Consider the following 21,382-nt stretch of genomic DNA (forward strand, 5'->3'; position numbering starts at 1 on the left):
AACGGGAATTATCCCCAGGCTTGTTAGGAAGACGCGTATCAGGCAGCCCAGAGCAATCACGTGGCTCCCGGGACTCTGGGGCCACGCGCTCCCATCCCCTGGACCCAGCCAACAAGCTTGCCGCTCTTAAAGCAGGGCGGCTTTGGCACTTCCCTTCATGCTGCCCATTCACCCGGGGGCAGGCTGCGTGCCCGGGGGCCAGGTCAAGACCCTGCTGGGCAGGGCGCAGATGGTGTTGACCCGTGATCCACGGCCAGCTCGCGTCCGGGGGCAGAACCGCTCTGCTGTCTGCCGATGTCCATCTCCCACGTCCTCCTCTCTCAGCAGCCTGTCAACCAGCCAAGGGTCACTTTGGTCCAACAGAGTACTCTGTGCAGAAGAGCACCCGTCATCAACCTGATGACGCTCACGCTGCAGGGACCCCGAGTGGCAGGGGGTTTCAGGCATTTCATATCCCTGATTTGTTGTTTTTTCCTTTAAGAGAGCCCCCTCAAATTGTAGGCGCATCAGGCCACAGAAACCCGTGGCTGCCACATCTTTTATGCTACAGGCAGACCTGGTCTTATCAGGCTTCGTTTTTTTGCACTTTGTGGGTAGTATGATTTTTACAGATTGAAGGTCTGCATCCAGCAGGTCTGTCGGCACCATTTTTTCCAATAGCATTTGCTCACTTAGTGTCTCTGTGTCACATCTGGTAACTCTTGCAACATTTCAAACTTTGTCATTATTATTGTATTCCTTGTGGTGATCCACGATCAGTAATCCTTGTTGCTACTATCACAAAAAGATCACAATTTGAAGGCTCAGAGGATGGTTAGCAATTTTTAGCAATGAGGTATTTTTTAATGAAGGCATGTGTGTTGTTTTTAGATACAGTGCGATTGCACATGTTAATAGACTACAGTATAGTGTAAACATAACTTTTATATGCACTGCGAAATGAAAAAACCCATGTGACTCACTTCATTGCGACCTTCACTTTGTAGTGGTGGTCGGGAACCAAACCCGCGATACCTCCAAGGTCTGCCTGTCTATCCAATGACAGTTAGAATTTATAGTAGGGGCTTAGTAAATATTAGTCAAAATAAGATAGCATCTATTATACACCACCAGTCACACGCACAATCTTTGCCTTAGAGAAGCCCATAGTGGAGAGGAGAGATCTGAACAGAATACTCACCAAATAAAGGTCAATCACGGCTCAGATAAGTGCCACGCAGCTCCACGCCGCATTTCCACGGTTTTAGGAAGGGACCATCGGAGGACCTGACCCTAAGCAGAGAGGTTTCTGAAGGAGCGACAGTGGGATAAGATATAAAAGAAGTGAGAATTAACTAGGCAGGCAAGAGAGGAGTGCAAAGAGGATTTTCCAGGCTGAGAGGGCTAAAGTGCTATAGAGAGGAAGAACCTGGTGTATGCAAGGCACTGAGAGAGGGCTGAGTTAGCTGCAGCCCAGACAGCGAGGGGGATCTAGGTGGTAAGTGATTCTGGGAGGCAAAGTAATGATGCAGGACCTCGTAGACCATATGAAGATCTTCACCTTTACTCTGAGAACAGAAAGTGATGGAGGGCCTTATTTTGAGTGCTGGGTGCAGATGGGGAGCATGGATAAGAAGAATGACATGATCAGGGTACGTCAGGACACAGAAAAGGCAGGAAGTGAGAGAATCTAGCTGGCAGCGGTAGGGATCGCCTGAAGGCAGGCGATGGGACATTACTCTGTTGGGAGAGGAGTGGAACCAGAAGGGATGGAGGCAGTGACTTAGATGGAAAGGAGGTGCCTCTGATGCCTTCAGAAGAAGGAGCAGAGATTTATAAAGAATCCAAAATGATCAGCTCATAAAGCTTAATATCAAAAAACAAACAACCCAATCCAAAAATGGGCAGAAGACCTAAGTAGGCATCTCTCCAAAGAAGACATCCAGAGGCCAACAGGCACATGAAAAGATGCTCAACATCACTAATTATTAGAGAAACGCAAATCAAAACTACAGTGAGATATCACCTCACACCAGTCAGAATGGCCATCATCACAATGTCCATAAATAATAAGTGCTGGAGAGGATGTGGAGAGAAAAGAACCTTCCTACACTGCTGGTGGGAATGTAAATTGGTGCAGCCATTATGGAGGAGGTTCCTTAAAAAACTAAAAGTAGACTCACCATATGACCCAGCAATCCCACTCCTGGGCATATATCTGAAGAAAACTATAATTTGAAAAGACACCTGCACCCCAATGTTCACAGCAGCATTACTTACAACAGCCAAGACATGGAGACAGCCTAAATGTCCATCGACAGCTGAATGGATAAAGAAGATGTAATTTTATACACACACAGAAACACACACACAATGGAATACTACTCAGCCATTAAAAAGAATGAAATAAAGCCATTTGCAGCAACATGGATGGACCTAGACATTATCATATTAAATGAAGTAAGACAGACAGAGAAAGATAAATATCATAGGCTATCACTTATATGTGGAATGTACAAAAAAAAAGATACAAATTCTATTTACAAACCAAAAACACACTCATAGGCATAGGAAAAAAAAACTATGATTACCAAAGAGGAAAGGATTGGGGAAGGCTAAATTAGGAGTTTGGGATTAACAAGTGCACATTTCTATATATAAAATGGATAAACAATAAGGACCTACTGTGTAGCACAGGGAACTATATTCAATTTCTGTAATAACATGTAATGAAAAGAACTCTGAAAAGAAAATATATATGTATGTCTATGTATAACTGAATTACTTTGCTCTACACCTGAAACTAACATTGTAAATCAACTGCACTTCAATAAAAATAAAATTAAAAAAAAATATTTTAAACACACAAAAAAGTTTGAAAAGAACGCAAGATGATCTCAGAGAGATCCCCCTGCGGACATCAGGCCTCATTGCCAGGAAGAGCCCCAGGCCGGGCCAAGGGCTTTTATTTCCCAGACCCCCGGGAGGCCCTGGGAGGCTCACGTGCCCTCTCCCACGGCGCTCCTGGCTTGTAGAAACGGATTCACACTCGCGTCACTGGAGGCCTTTGGCAGGAGGACTTGATTTCACATCTCCAGGCAGCTTTTTTTTTTTTTTCTCAGCAGATTTGATGACGTGAAAGCCTCTCTGAGGCTAATGGTTTCTCTCTTCCAAGAAAACTACCGGTTTTTCTTGAGAAAAACTGCACTTAAACACAGGCATTTTAGAGGCCCAGTGGGGTGCTCTCGGTGGTGCTGTGAAGTGGTGTGTGCGGTTGAGTCAGAAGAAAGCCTCACGGGTCCGTGGCTTCAGGAAGAAGTGTCTCTTTGGTCTGTTTGGCTTCAGACAGCACTGAGGCTGTGACCTGCCTCCTGTGCTTCAGGGACGTGGGCCTTCTAATGGGCATTTTTATTCTGATTCAGGAGACCAGACTCATACATGAGGAAGCACTTGGCAAACTGTCCAGGGCGTGCAGTGTTGGAGATACAGAGGAGGGAACATCGCAGAGGGTGCCCCTGGCAGGGAAGTTTCTAAGATGAAGAAGGTACGTGGATGAAGCCTGGAAGGATGGAGAGGGTTGAGGACAGGTGGGGAGGGGCAGAGCGTTTCCCACCAAGGGAGAAGCTGGCCTGTGGTTTCTCTGCACTCCGGTCTGGCTCCATCACTCACGGGCTGCGTGACCTTGAAAAAACTGACCTCACCTCTCTGTGCTTGCTTGTCCTTGACTGTGACCAGATCATATTAGAACCTACCTGTAAGGCTGCACCGAGGATTAAAGGAGGTAATTTTTACAGTGTTCTTACAGCAGTTCTCACCACAGATATGAAGTAAGCCATAAGCATTACCACTGTTTTTCTTGTTTTTATTATTATTATGTGTTAGAACATTAAAATGCCAACTACTCTCACGTTCCAAAGTGAACTTTGAGAGCACCAGGCAGGACTTGCCAAGAAGGGGTGATTGGATATGTTCAACTCCTAGCCCCTCACCCACACCGAGGACATCGTGTGCAGGCAGTTCCGGGGGAAGAGGGGCTCTTCAGAGAGCCGTGGGTGTGCCCTGAGTCTACTCTCCCAAGGGTAAGGATGTCCCTCACCTCCAGCTGGACAAAGGGACGTCACCACGATCACTTGGAGAGCTTGCTCTGAGTTCCCTGCAGATGGGGGACACAGGAGTCTGGTGTCTGGCTCTCAGCTGAGAAACACGAAGAACACAGGCTGCTCTTCACTGGCGGCAGAGAGGAGGGGCAGCACTGAACTGGCCTGAACCCTGAGACTTAGTTGGGTCAAAAAGCATCAGTGTTTCCTGTCGTCCATACACAAGTGCTGGACGGAGCTAGCGAGAGTGTCAGGAGGGTCACTGGTAATGAAGACTTCAGCAAAATAAGCTGGGCATATCTATGTCTGAGGAAGGGGCCATTAGTGATCACCTGGAACGGAGATGCATTCACCCCCGTAAGGGAAACGTCGGTAAAGAATTGCTAATCAAGGTGAGGGCTGAGAGGCTGGGAGGGAAGGGTGTGGGAGGCAAGAGGAGTTCTCGGGGGGAAGAAATAGGAAAGCAACCCCATGAGGGGAAGAATCCGTGCTTAGCTGCCAAGCCCAAGAACGGCAGAGTCCAACTCAAGACAGGATTAGTTTAGCATATTAATGTATTAGTTTCCTATTGCTATTAAAACAAATCATCACAAATTTAGCAGCTTAAAACAACACAAACTTATTATTTCACAATTCCAGAAGTCAGAAGTCTTAAATGATCTCTGTGAGCTAAAAGCAAGGTGTCAGCAGGGCTGCATTCCTTTCTAGAAGCTTTAAGGAAGAGTCTAGAGCTTCTGGTTTTTTCCAGCACCTAGAGACCACCTGCATTCCTTGGCCCCTGGCTCCTTCCCAGCTTCAAAGCCAGCCGTGGCCAGATGAGTTTTCTCCAAGTCACCTCACTTTGACGCTCTCTCCTGCCTCCCTCGTCCACTTACAAGGACCCTTGTGATTACACTGAGTCCAACCGAAGAATCCAGGACAGTCTCCCATCTCAAGGTCGGCTGATTAGCAGCCTTAATTCCATCTACCACTTTAATTCTCTTTTTTATTTATTTTATTTTAAAGTACTTTTAATGAAATATGCTTGTATACAATATTACATCAGTTTCAGATGTACAACACAGTGATTCAATATTTTTATAGGTTATACTCTACACAAAGTTTATTAAAATGATGGCTATATTTGAACACACCTGACCTCATCTAATTTTTTTAAATTGAATTATAGTTGATTTACAATGTATTAGTTTCAGGTGTGCAGCATAGTGACTCGGTATTTTTGCAGATTATGTTCCATTACAGGTTATCACAAGACAATGGGTGTAATTCCCAGTGCTATACCGTATATTCCAGTTGCTTACCTAGTTTATATATAGTAGTTTGTATCTGTCAGTCCCATGCCCCTAGTTTGCCCCACCCCCTTCCCCCCTCCCCTTTGGTAACTACAAGTTTGTTGGTTCTCCTTCACTATGTCACCTAATGCATTCACGGGCTCCGGGGACCAGGATGTGGGCTTCTTCGGGGAGCCACCATTGTGCCCAGCGGTCAGGAATCTTCCTGCCCTTTAACTTCTCTCTCTGCCTTAAATTCAACCCTGGAGGAGCCAGAGGCAGCCTGGCAAGTGTTGGAGAAGGAGGCTGGGAAGCATAAAAGGAGCATCTGTATATCCGTAGCACCAGCCCAGTGCCCGAAACATCATGAGTTGTGAGTTTAATTAATATTCAGTGCACATACGCATCAACATCCCACACTCGGGGGGGTGGGGGAGGCCAAGTATGATTCCTAATGGAAGCGACTCTCATTAGACGCTCCCAGTCAGACCTTCCATCTCCCGATCAGGAAGGCCCTTTTGCCAAAACTCCAGCTCTCTCTTATTCCCTTTAAAATTACAGTCATTTTTTTTTCACCTGGAATTCCAGAATTGTATAATTATAATTCATAACATATGGCGTGCACAGCTCCCTGAGAAGAGGGCCCCATCAAGATCTACCAGGCAAAGAGTTTGCCTCTCTGATTTTCCATGGGCTGAACCACTCAAATCAGAGTAGTTTTCCATTCCAGAGAGAGAAGAGTGTTCAGGAATTCCAAGAAAAATCAGGGCAGCGATACCCTCCAGCCAACGTCAGATTCAATTTCTGCTCCGCTGGAACCGAAGCTGGGACAGAGGCACGTGGGGCCTTCCAAAAGAGCAGAGTGAATATGCCAGCTGATCAGAGCTGACTTTTGCCTTTTCAGAGAAAAGGGAGAACAGGGCAACATGAGCGATGGAGAGCCAGATGCAGAGAAAGAGTAAGGTGCCTCCTGATTGAAGAGGTGAAGCCACCTTCCCGAGTGAACCCGGGGCAAGTCTGCACGTGTTGACATCAGCAGGGCCACCCAAACCCACCATCCAGCTGCAGGGGCTCAGAAACACTCAAAAGTAAACCAGGAGACTCAGGAGTTTTCTCAGACCTGATTGTAACTAAAGGAAGCTTTAATCGAAGGCAATTTCAGCAAGAAGAATTATGCTAACTAGATGGTCTCCGCGTACCTAGAAAGAAGAGCCAAGGGCCATAGTCTGTCAGGGACGAGCCAGGACAGAGAGACAGTGCCCCGCAGATGAGAGGGGTGGACTCTCTTGTTGTTCAGGGATGTTCATGAGATCTTCCAAAGGCTTGGATGGATGCTTCATCAGAAGCATCAATCCCGTGCTCACCAAATAGTCTTCTGATTGCCAATTTAGTTTCATGGATTTGAGGAAGGAGTTTGGAATAATCCAGGAATTAATGATGAATAGTCTCCTCTGCGATTTAATGAACTTGTGTTTTGGTTTATACATCGGATCTTAGGGCAGCCTGAGCCATTCTGTAAGAGAGACTCTGGGCCTTCACAAATCCGCCGTACCGTGGCCAGCCAGTGAGGTCTATCCTGGGCAGCCAGTCACAGCGCTCGCTCTGGATTCTAGTCTTGGTTTCTTGAACATTGATCTATAGATCATCTAGAAACACTAAATTGGGAATTCGAAATTTGCACCTCTTGGGGAGTAATAGAAATGTAGGCTACCTTGATTGGGGTGGTGGTTCCATTAGTGCATATGTCTATCAAAGTTCATCAAATTGTACATCTGGAATACATGTAGTTTACTGTACAGGAACCATACCACAATAAAGGTGTTAAAAAATAAATTAAAAAAATTTAAAAACACTAATATCCTGGAATAATCATGCACACACCCACCTCGTGGAGAACTTCTATTCATTCTTCAAGGCCCGACGTAAATACTGCATCTCTGAGAAGTTTTTTTCCGGCTTACTCAGTACTGTTGGGATTCAGGAATGGAGAAAAGAAAGCATAATCCAATTGACAGAATCTTAGAGACCCTCTGGTTTTCAAGCCTTTTCAGCTGAAGAACACCTGATCAACCAAAAGAGGATATGGAAGCCAAGGTGTAAAGCATAAAAAATGTATCTGCTCTGGGCTTCCTCAATCCACCCTCATCATAGGGAAACCTCTCACACTACAGTTTGAAAACCACTTTTCTAGTCTCTCCTTTTACAGATGAGGAAATTGATATAGAACCTGATGTCAAAAAGCAGTTTATACAATTGTGTCGTGTGGTTCTCCCAAACCATAGATAATAAATAACATGACATTAATATTGTCCCCCTCCAGCCTTGGCAGGCAGAGCTAACCAATCCCAGATGTGGCCCCAGAGCCCTCCTCAATGCAGTGCCCCAGCAAGCTGCCAGCAGTTGATTCGAGTTGACATGTAAAATTAACTTATTTACCATGCCTATTCTAAACATTAAACTTTGCTGTCCTCAGTGTTAGCATACATTATTTTTTATCTGTTATATCATCGACCAAAGTCACTAACATTTACAAGCATGTACAAGGCTTTAGTGTGACACGTAGGCGGGCTAGAAATCCCATTTTCACATCACCTCTCCATTTAAGTAATGGCCTTCAATTGTACATTGCGGGAGCTGACCCTCCAAATCTAGCGATAGTAAATAAACAATTACTATCTTATTTCACCGCCTTTACTAGATTAAAACATAAAAACAAAGGCACTAGATCTATTCCTTGTTGGTGTAGGGAAATGCTAGCTCAAAAATTAAAATGCTGGGAAGACAACATTCTTTTGAACTGTCTTGAGTTTGGTGGATTCAAGCTGGAAGTGAAAAAGCAGGGCAAAACATTCCGAGTTCTGATTCCAGCTTAGCCATTTTCATTTTCTACATATTCAGCTCTTCCTCATTACGATTTGTCTTTGTGAGGAGAGAAATGAAGTCCCTGACCAGTCAACAGAGCGGATTTACACTATCAGCTACGTACAAGGCGTATGCGGGCTTGAAGTCACAGCAGACGCCCCGTCAGCTGGGCCTGAGAACCAGTCTCTCTCCTTAGACTCCTCAGCACAGGCCACCCCAAAGTATGGCACCTTGTTATTAAATATCTTAAGCGGAAGAAATTGCTTTTAAATGGCAGGAGCAGGAAAGCCCGTTTGACTTCCCCCCATCGCCACCCTTCTTCCCCAATACAGGTCCTACAGCTCCGCTGTGAAAGGCACCCTCCCTGCACCAAGAGGAGGAAGGATGTTATTATTACCAGAAACAGGGAACTGGGGGGCTCAGGAATCTGCACAAACACACGCTGTTTAACCCTCATCTCCCTAATTACTGCTTCACCATTCACCACCCCTGGCCTAGTCCCCTTTGTCTTCTCAAGTCTTCACTGATTTATTGTTTCTTTGTCTAAATGATGTAAAAGCTTCCTGCTCTGGTCATGTCTTCAGGTCTTCATTCTCTCGTGAAGGTTCCCAAGTGTATGTAAAAATTCAATAAAATTGTACGCTTTTCTCCTGTTAACCTATCTTTGTCAGTGTAATTTTGAGACCCAGCCAGGAAACCTAAGAGGGTCGAGGAAAGCTTTTCCTCCCCGGTCCCTGCCTCGGTGCTTAGCGGAGGGAAGTGTTCCCCCCTTGGAAGAACTGGGGAGAAGTCATGGCCCTCCCCACCGCCTCCTCTCTCCAGCTCCGCCTGAGAGGAGGTGCCGTCACCTGCTTGGGCAGGTGAGGACAGAGCACCTTTGCCCACCTGGGCAAGTCTGCGCTTGTTTCTCTGCCTCTCTTGCCGCCTGGGCTTGCCTGCACCTTAACCAAATGCTGGCTTCTCTCCTCCATGCAGTGGGCCAGCCAGAGAGGCTCCTCCTGTGCCTGGGTTGGTGAGTTCAACAGAAATTAGAGGACAGAGCGAAGAGAGAATGAGAGGGAGCCCATCTGGGTCTCAGGTTCAATTCCCAGTGGTGTCTAATCCAGCCTGTCAGCAATACAGATGCCAGACTTTGACCTCTGGGGGACTCTCAGTTGCAGAATTTGGAGCAGAGAGGAGAGTTATCACCGTGTCTCCCGGAATCCCGACACTGCCCGAGACGGGGCTCTGTGTGTGTGCGTGTGTGCGTGCGTGTGTGCGTGCTCAGCCATGGTTCCAGACACACCGGAAGACTTCCAAAAACTTTAGGTGGTCATTATTATCATCTAGGCTCAACAAATTGGGGAAACTTCCATTCTCCCCAAGGAAGAGGTTTCTCAGTGTGGCCCTCCATCACCTCCACCTCCACCACCCGCACCCTCCCCCAGCATGCAGGCTCAGGGCACTTTACTAGCATCATTTTATTCCAGGGCACAGCAGGACCAGGCAGGATAATCCACCCTCCTGTCACCTGCCCTCACCGCGCGTCAGCTGCCCTCTCCCGATAGAAGCTTAGACTTTGCTTCCTGCGTCTCTCCAAAGGCTAGACTGTGAAGCTAAGGCTTCCGTTCTCCCATCCACACCACCCCCATGCTCCCTTCACCACTGCTCTGTGTCTAATTGTCACTAGAAGCGATCAGGCAATAACTCAGCCCCCTGCAGCTGACCACAGTCAGAGAAGACGGACCTTTCCCTTCTCCAGAATTAGGACTAAGCAAACCTCCCTGCCCCACCCGTCTCCATTTCTAGCAGCAAAGTGGTTTTTCAACTTTAAAACATGAGCTTTCAAAAGGCTGATTTCTTGGGAGGCTGACATGATGCTCTGATTAGCTACTACATACGCATATAGTACATATATACGTATACACATCATGGTGAGGAGTGGAAGGAATTCCAAATCCTTGGGTTATCTCTGAAATCAGAATAGGGCAGGGCCTGGGAAGGGACAGACTGGGATTTCAAAATGCAGAATAGATAAACAAGATTATACTGTATAGCACAGGGAAATATATACAGGGTCTTAATATTAGCTCACAGTGAAAAAAAATATGACAATGAATATATATGTGTTCATGTATAACTGAAAAATTGTGCTCTACACTGGAATTTGACACAGCATTGTAAAATGACTATTACGCAATAAAAAAAAAAAAAGAACAGCAAGAAGGAAAAAAAAGAATATACATCCTACTGCCGCTGTTTCAGGGCTAAAGTACCTGTGAGCTTATAATAAACTTTCTTCCAAAACCCTGCTTGTCAAGTGCTTTGACTTTGAGCCCGAATTCATAAATTTTTTTTCTGGGATCTTGGAAACCTTCAGGGAAAAGTTTTCATTTCTGTTTTTAATAACTTAATAATAAAGGTAAATATAAAAAGAAATTTACCCATAAAACAATACAAATTCAAATAATACTAGATGGCTCAAAATACAAAATAAGTCTTTCTTCCTTCTCTGCAACCAAGAGTCTTGCTCCTTAGAGGTAACCACTCATAAATGCTGCTTCTGTGTAATTCTTACAGGCTTACTATCGCGATACTAAATCGTACGCTTTATTTTTTAATCTGCTTTCATATACTTTATACTTTACTTTTAAGTTGCTAACTGTAAGCATTATATATGGATTCCCTGAAATTAAAACTGAAGAATTTATTTCATTATACTGCCTCTCATATTCTGTCTTCACAATTTCTGCCAGTCACTGTTTTTTTTTTTTAATTAATTTTGCAGGTTATATTCACAAGTCTAAATTACGCATTTTTAGTCTTTGAACCATTGACTTTACACAGTATCTTGACCCATTAACTTCAGACAATATGTTAGGATGAGGAAATTAGTGCCCCTACATTTGCCTTAATATCTCCACATAGCCTTCTGATTCCTGCCTCCCCATCTGCCCCTTGGTCCAACGTGTCATTAACTTTACATGGTCAATGTCAAGGTTTATAACATTTACATCAATGTCAAAATATAGCTAAGGCTTTCATGCTTTATTTATAAGTGGATTCTACATTGAAAATCAATAACTAGTATTGACAACACATGATTATGTATATATTATTCACTGCAGACCATAAGGTACGTAATTGGACCAGCAGAGAAAGCACTGTAATTCTATACCACTGAATTATCAAAACCTGAGAGCCAGTAGAGAAAGAGGACCAGCATATTTCAATTACATATATTAAATAATTTAACAAGATACTTTCACTGTATTACAAAGATCACCCAGGATCCCCCATCCCACTGTTGGTTGAAAAGATATCATTTTCTTCTTAGAGATAATCTCCAGGAATTTTACTATTCCCTGTTTTTTGTTTATTTACTTTGCTTATTCTTTGAAACATCTATTATAAAAAAACTATTGATTCAATCACGACATCTGTTCATATTCTTATATGCTCCTTTCTCTTACTTTGAATACTCATGGGCTTTGATAAAGTTGTGTTCAATTATTTCTTATTTTATCTCTAAAAATAATTAGTATTAACTTATTTTGTCATCCTTCTGAATCCTTCTGTGGTTTTTGTTTTGTTTTGTTTTGATTTGGTTTTTCATTGGATTATAACATGCTGTATTTCATGGGGACAATATTATATTTTGGCTTCTGTGTACGCCACAGCATGCTCACCACCAAAAGTTTAGTTTCCATCTGTCACCACAGAGTTGCCCCCTGTTACCCGTTTTGTCTCATTCCCACCCCTACCCTCATCCCACCTTCCCCTCTGGGAACCACTACTATGTTCTCCATATCTATGTGTTTGGTTTGGTTTGTTCATTTATTTTGTTTTATTTTGTTTATTCCACACATGACTGAAATCCTGTAGTATCTTTCTCTGTCTGACTTATTTCACTTAGCATAGTACCTTCAAGGTGCATCCCTGTTGTGGCAAATAGCAAGATTTCATCCTTTCCTCTGGCTGAGTAGTATTCCATTGTATATCTATACCATATATTGTGCTGTAGCACCACCTAGTGGAAGACAAAAGGTCTCTATACCCTTTTTTAAAGTGGACTGATTTCTGGTTTAATGCATATCTATCATCCCAGCATTCCTTTTTATTGTATTCCTCGCTCTTATCCACTTTTTCTTGCATCCGTATCTTCCATTTCCATGAATTTGTTTTCTTTTCTTTTTTTAATTTTATTTTTATTGAAGTACAGTTTACAACGCTGTGTCAGTTTCTAGTGTACAGCATAATATTTCAGTCATACACATACATATGTATATTATTTTTCCTATTTTCATTATCATTAAACTTTTAAAGATAATTGTAGATTCATATGCAGTTATAACAAATAATACAAAGAGATCCCATGTACCTTTTACCCCAATGGTAATATCTTGCAAAATTATAGTGCAATATCACAAACAGCATATTGACATTGAAACAGTTAAGACACAAAAGATTTCCATCTTCACAAGGAAACTGTATGCTGTTCCTTTAAAGCCACACTGACTTCTCTCCCACATTAACCCCTAACAACCAGTAATCTGTTCTCCATTTCCACAATTTTGTCATTTCAAGCATGTTATACAAATGGAATCATACAGTATATAAACTTTGGGGGCTGGCTTTTTTCCACTCACCATATTTCTCTGAAGATTCAGTCAAGTCTGTCTGTAGATAGATAGATAGATAGATAGGACATATAAATATAAATTTTATATATATTTTTATACTTGTGTAATTTGTTCCTTTTTGATGCTTTCTTAGAATAAACCCTATGCGGCCACTCGTCTTATTGACTGCTGAATTTATATGGCAATATTTTGTTAAGGAGTTTTGCACATATATTCATGAAAGATATTGGTCTCTAGCTTTCTTTTTTTTTTACTGTCTTTGATTTTTGTGTCCGTGTAATACTAGCTTCTTAAAGTGAATTGAGGAGTATTACATCCTCTTCTATTTCTTGGAAAGGATTTGCAAAATTGATGATAATTCCCCTTTAAACATCTGGTAGAGTTCTCCAGTGACGTCATCTGTGCCTGGAGACTTCTTTTTGGGGAGTTCTTAAATTTTACATTTAATTTCCTTAATAGTTATAAATCTATCCAAATTACCTGTTTAATATTAATTGAATTCTGGTAGTTTCTGCTTTTAGAGACATTGGTCCATTTCACTCCAGTTGTCAAATTTATGTGTGTAGAGTTCTTATTGCTCATAATACTTCCTTATTATCCTTTTGATATCTGCAGGAGCTGAAATGATATTCCCTTTTTCATTCCAAATATTGGTAATTTGTGCCTCCTCTCTTTTTTGTCAGTTCTGCTAGATGTTTGTAAATTTTATGGATGTTTTCAAAGGACCAGCTTTTTGCTTACTCATTTTCTTCTGCTGTTTATCTGTTTTCAATATTATTGATTTCTGCTCCTTCTCTTTATTGTTTCCTTCCTTCTGCTTCCTTTGGATGTATTTTGTTCTTCTATTTCCAGTTTCCTAAGGTAGCAGCTTAGATTATTGATCTGATACTTTTCATCTTTCCTAATGTAGGAATTTATCTTACAAATTGTCTTCTGAGCACTGCTATAACTATGTTCCAAAATGTTTGTATGTTGCAGTTTCATATTAATTCATTACCATATGTGTTTATTTCTTTTGAGACTTCCTTTTTGGCCCATAGATTATTTATAGGTATGTTATTTAGTTTCCAAATTTTTGGAGCATTTCCTGTTATCATTCAGTTATTAAATTCTTGTTTGATTACCTTATGGTCAGAGAACACACTCTGAATAATTTTAATTCTGCTACATTTGTTGAGGGTTTAAGGCTTAGAATATGGTCTCTCTTAGAATATGGATCATGGGTACTTGAATATTAATGTGTATTCTGTTGTAGGGTGAAGCATTCTATTAATTTCATTCAGATTCTGTTGGTTGATGGTGTCAAGTTCTCTTATCTTTTTTTTAACTTTTTTTTATTGAGTTATAGTCATTTTACAATGTTGTGTCAAATTCCAGTGTAGAGCACAAAGTTTTTCTCTATCTTTATTGAATTTCTGTCTGGTTATTTTATTAAGTTTTTGAGAGAGGAGTGTTGATGTTCCCAACAAAACTTGTGAATTTACCTATTTCTCATTTTAGTCCTCTCAGTTTTTACTTCACGTATTTTGCAGTTCAGTTGTTTGGGGCAAATACATTTCAGATTTTTAGACCTTCATGGGTTGACCCTTTTACCTGCTTCTGGGATTTTTTGTTGCTCCAAGGTCTATTTCATCTGATATTAATATTTATCTGATTTCTTTTGATTAATTTTTGCATGATATATCTTTTTCCATCTTTTACATTCAATTTTCCTATGTCATTATTTTGAAGTGAGTTTCTTATAGACACCATATAGTTGGGTCGTGTTTTTTAATTTACTCTGCTAACCTCTCTGATTAAATGTAATTAGACCATTTACATTTAATGTAATTATGCATATATTAAGGCTTAAGTCGGCCCTTTTATTTTTCATTTTCTTTTTTTTTCTCAGTTTTTCACATCTCTGCTTTCTTTTTCCTGTTCCCCTGATATTTGCTTGAACATTCTTTTAGAATTCCATTTTGATTTTTCATGGTGTTTTTGAGCAAAATTACATCCATAACTTTTTTAATGGTTGTTCTAGATATTATATTATGTATACATAACTGAATTATCAAAGTTTACTGGCATCATGATTTTACCAGTTTGAGTGAAATGTAGGAACTTTACCACCCTTACATCCCTTTACACTCCCCATTTATGATTGTCTTACACATTTCCTCTATGTACATTTAGAACCACATCAGACAGTGTAATAATATTTAAACATCAAACATAATTTAGACAACTTAAAAAAAGAAGGAAAATCCATTATGTTTGCCCATATTTTTGCTTAATGTGTTCTTTCTTCCTTCTTAATATTCCTTTTATCGTTTCCCTTTTTTAAAGAGACCTTAAATTCTTAGAAGCATTATTTTAGAGTAGGTTTCCTGGTGAAAACAGTTCTCATAGTTTTCCTTTACCTGAGACTGTCTTGATTTTCCCTTCATTTCCGAAGGATATTTTTACTAGAATAAGAAGCTGGTTTGACAGTTCTTTTCTTTCAGTATTTAAAAAATATCGTATTGCTTCCTTCTGGCCTCTGTGGCTTCTGATGAGAAATCTCTCACTCAAGTCCCTGTATCTCCTTAGACTAATTAACATATCTCTCTAGCTGCTTCCAAGATTTTTTCTTTGCCTTTAGTTTTCAAAAGTCTGGTTATGATGTATCTAGGTGTGGATTTCTCTGCTGTTTATCCTATTTCAGTTTTTTTTTTTTTCATCTTCTTGAATCCTGTAGACTTAGGTCTTTTGCCAGATTTGGAGAGGTGCCAGTCACTATTACTTCGAATGCTTTTTCAGTCCTGCCTTCTTTCTACTTTCCCTGCAGGTCTCCAGTAACACAAATGTCTAATCTTTTGTTTCTCAGGTCCTTAAATTTCCATTTATTTTTTATTTTCAGTCTGTTTTTCAGATTAGGTAATTTCTGTGTGTTCTGTCATAATATTAAAGTGTTCTTTCACTATTCATCCCACTCACTTTTATTTTGCTTATTGTATTTTTCAGTCCTAACATACTTTTGGTTTCTTCTTTACATATTCTTTTTTTTTTTTTTTTTGCTTAGACTTTTAGTTTTTCATTTGTTTCCAGCATGTTTGTTAATGCTCATTGAAGGATTTTCATAATGGCCTCTTCAAAATTTTTTGTCAGATAATTCTAACATCAATGTCATCTTGCTCTTAACACCTACTGGCAATCTTTTCTAATTTAGCTTGAGATTTTCCCGGTTCTCGGCATAAGTGTTTTCATTTGAAATGAGACATTCTGGTTATCACGTTATGAGCTCTGGGTCTTGTTTAAATGCTCCATGTTAGCTGGCTTCTTCTGACATCACTGCGGCAGGGCAAAGGGGAAGCATCATCTTGTTATTGCTAAATTGTGATGAAGGTCCTGATTTTCTACGTAGCCTCCAGTGACACTTGAGAAGGGTGTTCGTTGTCACTGCTGGGCAGAGTGGAAGTTCTGCTCCCCAGTAGACCCCCACTGACCTCATCCTGGTCAGGAGGGGTTGGAGTATCTTGCCACTGCTCCCCACACAGCTTTCTTAACACAGAGAATAGGGGGTGGCCTCATTACCATATGATGATGATAAAAGTCCTGGCTCCCTAGTTGGCCTCCTCCGACACCACACTGGGGGCTACTGGATTACATCATTACAGCATGACAAAGGAGGACGTCTAGACACACCCTGCCAGTCTCTGCTGGCATGGCTGGTGGTGGGACCTCGGGTTATGCCTGCGTTATTTCGCTTGGGTAGAGCAGTAACTTTCTAAAATCTTCTGTCTTGCGAGGCTGTGCCTTTTTTTGGTCCTTTGGCTAAAGGGAGCAGGCTTCGGTTAGGGCTCGCTTTTTGTCTCTCTTGATTATGTTAACTGGGTTGTCAGCTTCTTCAATTTCTGGGATATACGAGGCCAAAAAAAGAAAAAAAAAAGATCTCAAGGTTTTTTTTGCTGGTCCACTTGCTTCTCTCTAGCTTTCGGAGTTTTCTTGTGTTTGTTTTATATATAGTGCTCAAGGTATTTAATTGTACTTAGTAGGGGAAATAAAGAAAAGTGTGCCGATTCTGTTTTCTGAGAAACAAACCTGAATTTCTTTTTAGTTTTTTAATTTTTATTAATTTTATTTTATCTATATGGTGGGTTTTTTTCAGATAATACCTCTAGGTGGTAAAATATATGAATCTTTGCTTGTCAAAAAAATTCCTTTATTTTACCCTTACTAGGTGCATAGTTTATCATGAAAACAAAAGGACTTCTAGGTTCAGAGACTTTTTGTTTTAGCTGCAAAATATAAAGAGCTTAGAAGTTGTCACTCACCTTTATAATAAGAAAAAGCCAGGAAAGGAAAGCTGAAAATCAATGACTTGTTTTGGACCCTTCAGAGAACAGAGATCTCAGCACAAACCACGCCCCTAAAATCTGGAGAGATGGGTGAATCCAGAGAGTCATAGCAGAGATCTGTTTACACTGAGCAGAAGCCACTAAAGCCACAAGCTGACAGAAGCACTCACATGGTGATGTTGATGAATTGCTGGGGGCTGGATGTACCAGCCTGAGAGTGAGAAACCCTAAGGGCCACGGTCTTGGGGGTGCCCCCATACTTTCTTGGATTTTACCTCTTAGAGCTCCAGCACGTTCTCATGGTGAAGAGTCAGGAAAGATCCCCCAGTGGCTCTTACAGGAAGGGGAGAAAAGTTACCATTGTCAATGTTCTCCATAACAAAGGCCGGGAGAAAAGACCACCAGAGTCTTGCCCGCTTGGGGGAAGGGCATTCCCCCAACTCCAGCCATCTTGTCTCACCTAAGCGGGGCGGTGGGGAGGTTTCAGGAGCTAAGAAACACTTGTGAAGGTCACAGCCCTGAGACACAAACCCCCTGTAACCTACTGAGATTTGCTCATACGATTTCAGAATGCTTCCCCTCCCACACACCTAACCACCAGGCCGAAAGAGCTCCAGCGCAGAGAGCAGACAACAGCTGAAATCACAGCAAGGCACAGATTCTCCCTGCGGAGCAGTGCCTTCGGATGCCCAAAACCAACAGCAGAGACAAAACCAAGGATGCTAAAGGAATTTGAAGTCTCAGGCGCCTGCAGCTACAGCAAACAAACACAACTCACTCCTCACCAAATCGGCATAAAAATATCACACCAAAGGCCTGTGTACCTCAGTTTCTATCACCCAGCATCTTGGGCTTTCAACCACAAAGAATTATACACAGCATGCTAAGAGGGAAGGTAAAAAGCCTGAAGAGACAAAGCGAGCATCAGAACCAGACTGAGATACGGCAGAGACGTTGGAATTATCACATGGCGAATTTCGAATAACTATGATTAATAAATTAAGGGCTCTCATGGAAGAAGTAGGCAACTGTCAAGAAGAGATGGGTGATGTAAGTAATGATCTCACACCCCCCCACCTAATTATTAATAGTGCCTCCTCAATAGTGCTAATTATCAAAGAAATGCAAATCAAAACTACAATGAGGTATCACCTCATACCAGTCAGAATGGCCATCATTCAAAAGTCTACAAAATGACAAATGCTGGAGAGGATGTGGAGAAAAGGGAACGCTCCTACACTGTTGGTGGGAATGTAGTTTGGTGCAGCCACTATGGAAAACATTATGGAGATTCCTGCAAAAACTAAAAATAGACTTACCATATGATCCAGCAATCCCATTCCTGGGCATATATCCAGAGGGAACTTTAATTCAAAAAGATACATGCACCTCAATGTTCGTAGCAGCACTATTTACAATAGCCAAGACATGGAAACAACCTAAATGTCCACTGACAGATGACTGGATAAAGAAGCTGTGGTATATTTATACAATGGAATACTATTCAGCCATAAAAAATAAAATAATGCTATTTGCAGCAACATGGATGGAACTGGAGATTTTCATTCTAAGTGACATAAGCCAGAAAGAGAAAAAAAAATACCATATGATATCACTTATATGTGGAATCTGAAAAAAAAATGAACTTATTTACAAAACAGAAACAGACTCACAGACATAGAAAACAAACTTAGAGTTACCAGAGGTGGAAGGGGATGGGAAGGGAAAAATTGGGAGTTTGAGATTTGCAGATACTAACTACTATATATAAATTAGATGAACAACAAGTTTATACTGTATAGCACAGGGAACTATAGTCAATATCTTGTAGTAACCATAATGAAAAAGAATATGAAAATAAATATATGTATCTATATGTATGACTGAAGCATTATGCTGTACACCAGAAATTGACACAACATTGGAAACTGACTATACTTCAATTTAAAAAAAATTCAAAAAAAATATATACAGTGCCTCCTTTTCACTTTCAAACGTGTCCTAGATTAGGTAACAAAACACATGGTCATCCTGCTGATATGTCAACCTAACAAACCTCAGATGTTTATCGCTGAAAACATTTAATTCAGTTTTGCTTTTTGAAAGTTCATTGAAAATTGGATATTGCACTGCTGCTAATTTGGGTTGTTTTATTTTGTTTTTAGCAAAACTTGAAAATTTCCAGGTGTCTTGATTATTCATCATAACTGTGCCAGGATGTTCCCTAATCTGTAGAAGTCAAATTGTTTATTGTTTAAATTCTTCACGCAAGAAGTCTAACAGCCCCTAAATGAAGGCATAGATAATCGAAGGTCATTTTTCTAAAGGTATAAAATCTGCCAACACAAGGTATAGAGGATCGCAATAGGACTATTTGCTTATCCACCTTTACCTGGCAACTTCCTCTCTGCCACTCCAGCTGTGAAAGTAGCCGTTTTGTACAACAAAGCCCTGCCTACTGGCTACAGTTGATTGGTCCAGAGGAAGATCCTTCACCCAGGCTGAGCCAATCAGAGTCAACCAGAGTCCTTCCCAGGAATGTACTCATTGGATCTCAAAGAGAGTCCATGATTCTCTGCAGCTAAAGCTCTATGATATACAGCTTTGTTCCCTGACCTAGGGAGCGAATGAAGGGAGAGAAAAAGAGAGAAAAGTATGAAGCCAATGGCAGCAAGAAGCAAAAACTGGAGACAAAGAGAAAGTCCTGATGCCACCTGAATACCTGCTTCTAGTCCTTTTTGAGCCTACCTGCCTCCTTACCTTTCCTGTCCCTTGTTTGTTTTGGTGTTCCACAAAATACCCCAATTCCTGCCAATAAATTCACCTTTTTCCTTAAGTAGAATGAGTTTGCTTTCCATCACCTTTGATCAAGGAGTCCTAACTGATACAAGAGGTTAATGTACGTGTCCTGTTTAAGAAGACTCTTATGGCTGGAAGTTCACAGAGAAACTACACAGTTAAAAGCCTTCACTGTTCAGCTGAGATGCCCTCGGGCCAACTGCTGCAATTTCTCTCCTTACCATTTAGGAATCTAAACGCAGTTTTTTATATCCTCTCCTCACTTTCTGTGTATCTCTAGAGTCACTCAACCAGCCTTACCCTTTCAACCATTTCCATTAAGAGAAATAGCAGATACTTACAGAAAAGGGTGTTTGGCCTCATAATCTCACTGATTAAAAATCTCTCTCTGCCTTTTTTTTCCTATGTAGGCTATTTCCAGCATCAGTTTACTTTTAAAGCATCAAGGCCTGACTTTGAAGCTTCTGACTCCATACAGAGGGTCTTTGCTATGAGTTGAATTGTGTCCCCCTTCCTCAAATTCATGTTTAAGACTTACCCCTACCGCCTTCGAATGTGACCATCCTTGGAGACAGGGTCTTTAAAGAGGTGATCAAGTTAAAATGAGGTCACTGATGTGGGCCCTCATGCAGTATGACTGGTGTCTTTACAAGAATGGGAAGTCAGGACGGAAGTACATGGTGGGGAGTTGGGGGGTGGTGATGGATGTGAAGGCACAGGGAGAAGACAGCCATTTACCAGCCAAGGAGAGGGGCCTCTGACGAAACCAACTTGTCAATATTGTGATATCATTCTTTTAGCCTCCAGAATTGTGAGAAAGTAAATTTCTGTCATTTAAGCCAGCTAGCTTGTAGTACTTTGTTATGGCAGCCCTGGAAAAATACTACCATCTGAATTAGTCAGTGTTCTCCAGAGAAACCAATCCAGTAGGAAAGATGGAAGTATGGATGGATGGATAGGTAGGTAGATAGATAGATATACAGATAGGTGATAGATAGATAGATAGATAGATAGATAGATAGATAGATAGATAGATAAAAACGAAACTGATAGGAAAGATGGAAGGATAGATGGATGCATAGATAAGTAGATGGATGGATAGATAGATCAGGAATTGGTTCATGTGATTATAGAGGCTGACAAGTATCTTACGATCCACAGTCAGAAGCTGGAGACCCAGGAGAGCTAATGTAGTTCCAGGCTGAATGCGCACAGGCTCAAGGCCCAGGAGGAGCTGATGTTTCAGTTCAAGTGAAAAGGCAAGGGAAAGCCAGTGTCCCAGCTCAAAGGCAGTTAGGAAGGGAGATTTCTCTCTTCTTTGGATGGGGTCACCCTTTTTGGTCTATTCAGACCTTGAACTGATCAGATGAAGCCCACCCACATTAGAGATGACAATCTGCTTTACCCAATCTGCCCATTTAAATGTGACTCTC

At 41.4% G+C, this 21,382-nt stretch overlaps 1 long non-coding RNA gene across 4 annotated transcripts in view; it reads right to left on the bottom strand.

The window, feature by feature from the left end:
- The window catches only part of LOC140696988 (uncharacterized), a 65,439-nt gene extending 45,858 nt beyond the window's left edge, over window positions 1-19,581 (bottom strand). For all 4 annotated transcript variants that reach the window (XR_012073785.1, XR_012073786.1, XR_012073783.1 and 1 more), the window contains exons 1-2: window positions 19,543-19,581; window positions 7,233-7,314 (exon numbers count right to left, since the gene is read on the bottom strand). This is a non-coding gene — a long non-coding RNA (uncharacterized lncRNA). The remainder of the gene's footprint in view (window positions 1-7,232; window positions 7,315-19,542) is intronic.
- Window positions 19,582-21,382: the final 1,801 nt, after the last annotated feature.

This window comes from Vicugna pacos, chromosome 6 (assembly GCF_048564905.1).
Source record: "Vicugna pacos chromosome 6, VicPac4, whole genome shotgun sequence".
NCBI lineage: Eukaryota > Metazoa > Chordata > Mammalia > Artiodactyla > Camelidae > Vicugna > Vicugna pacos.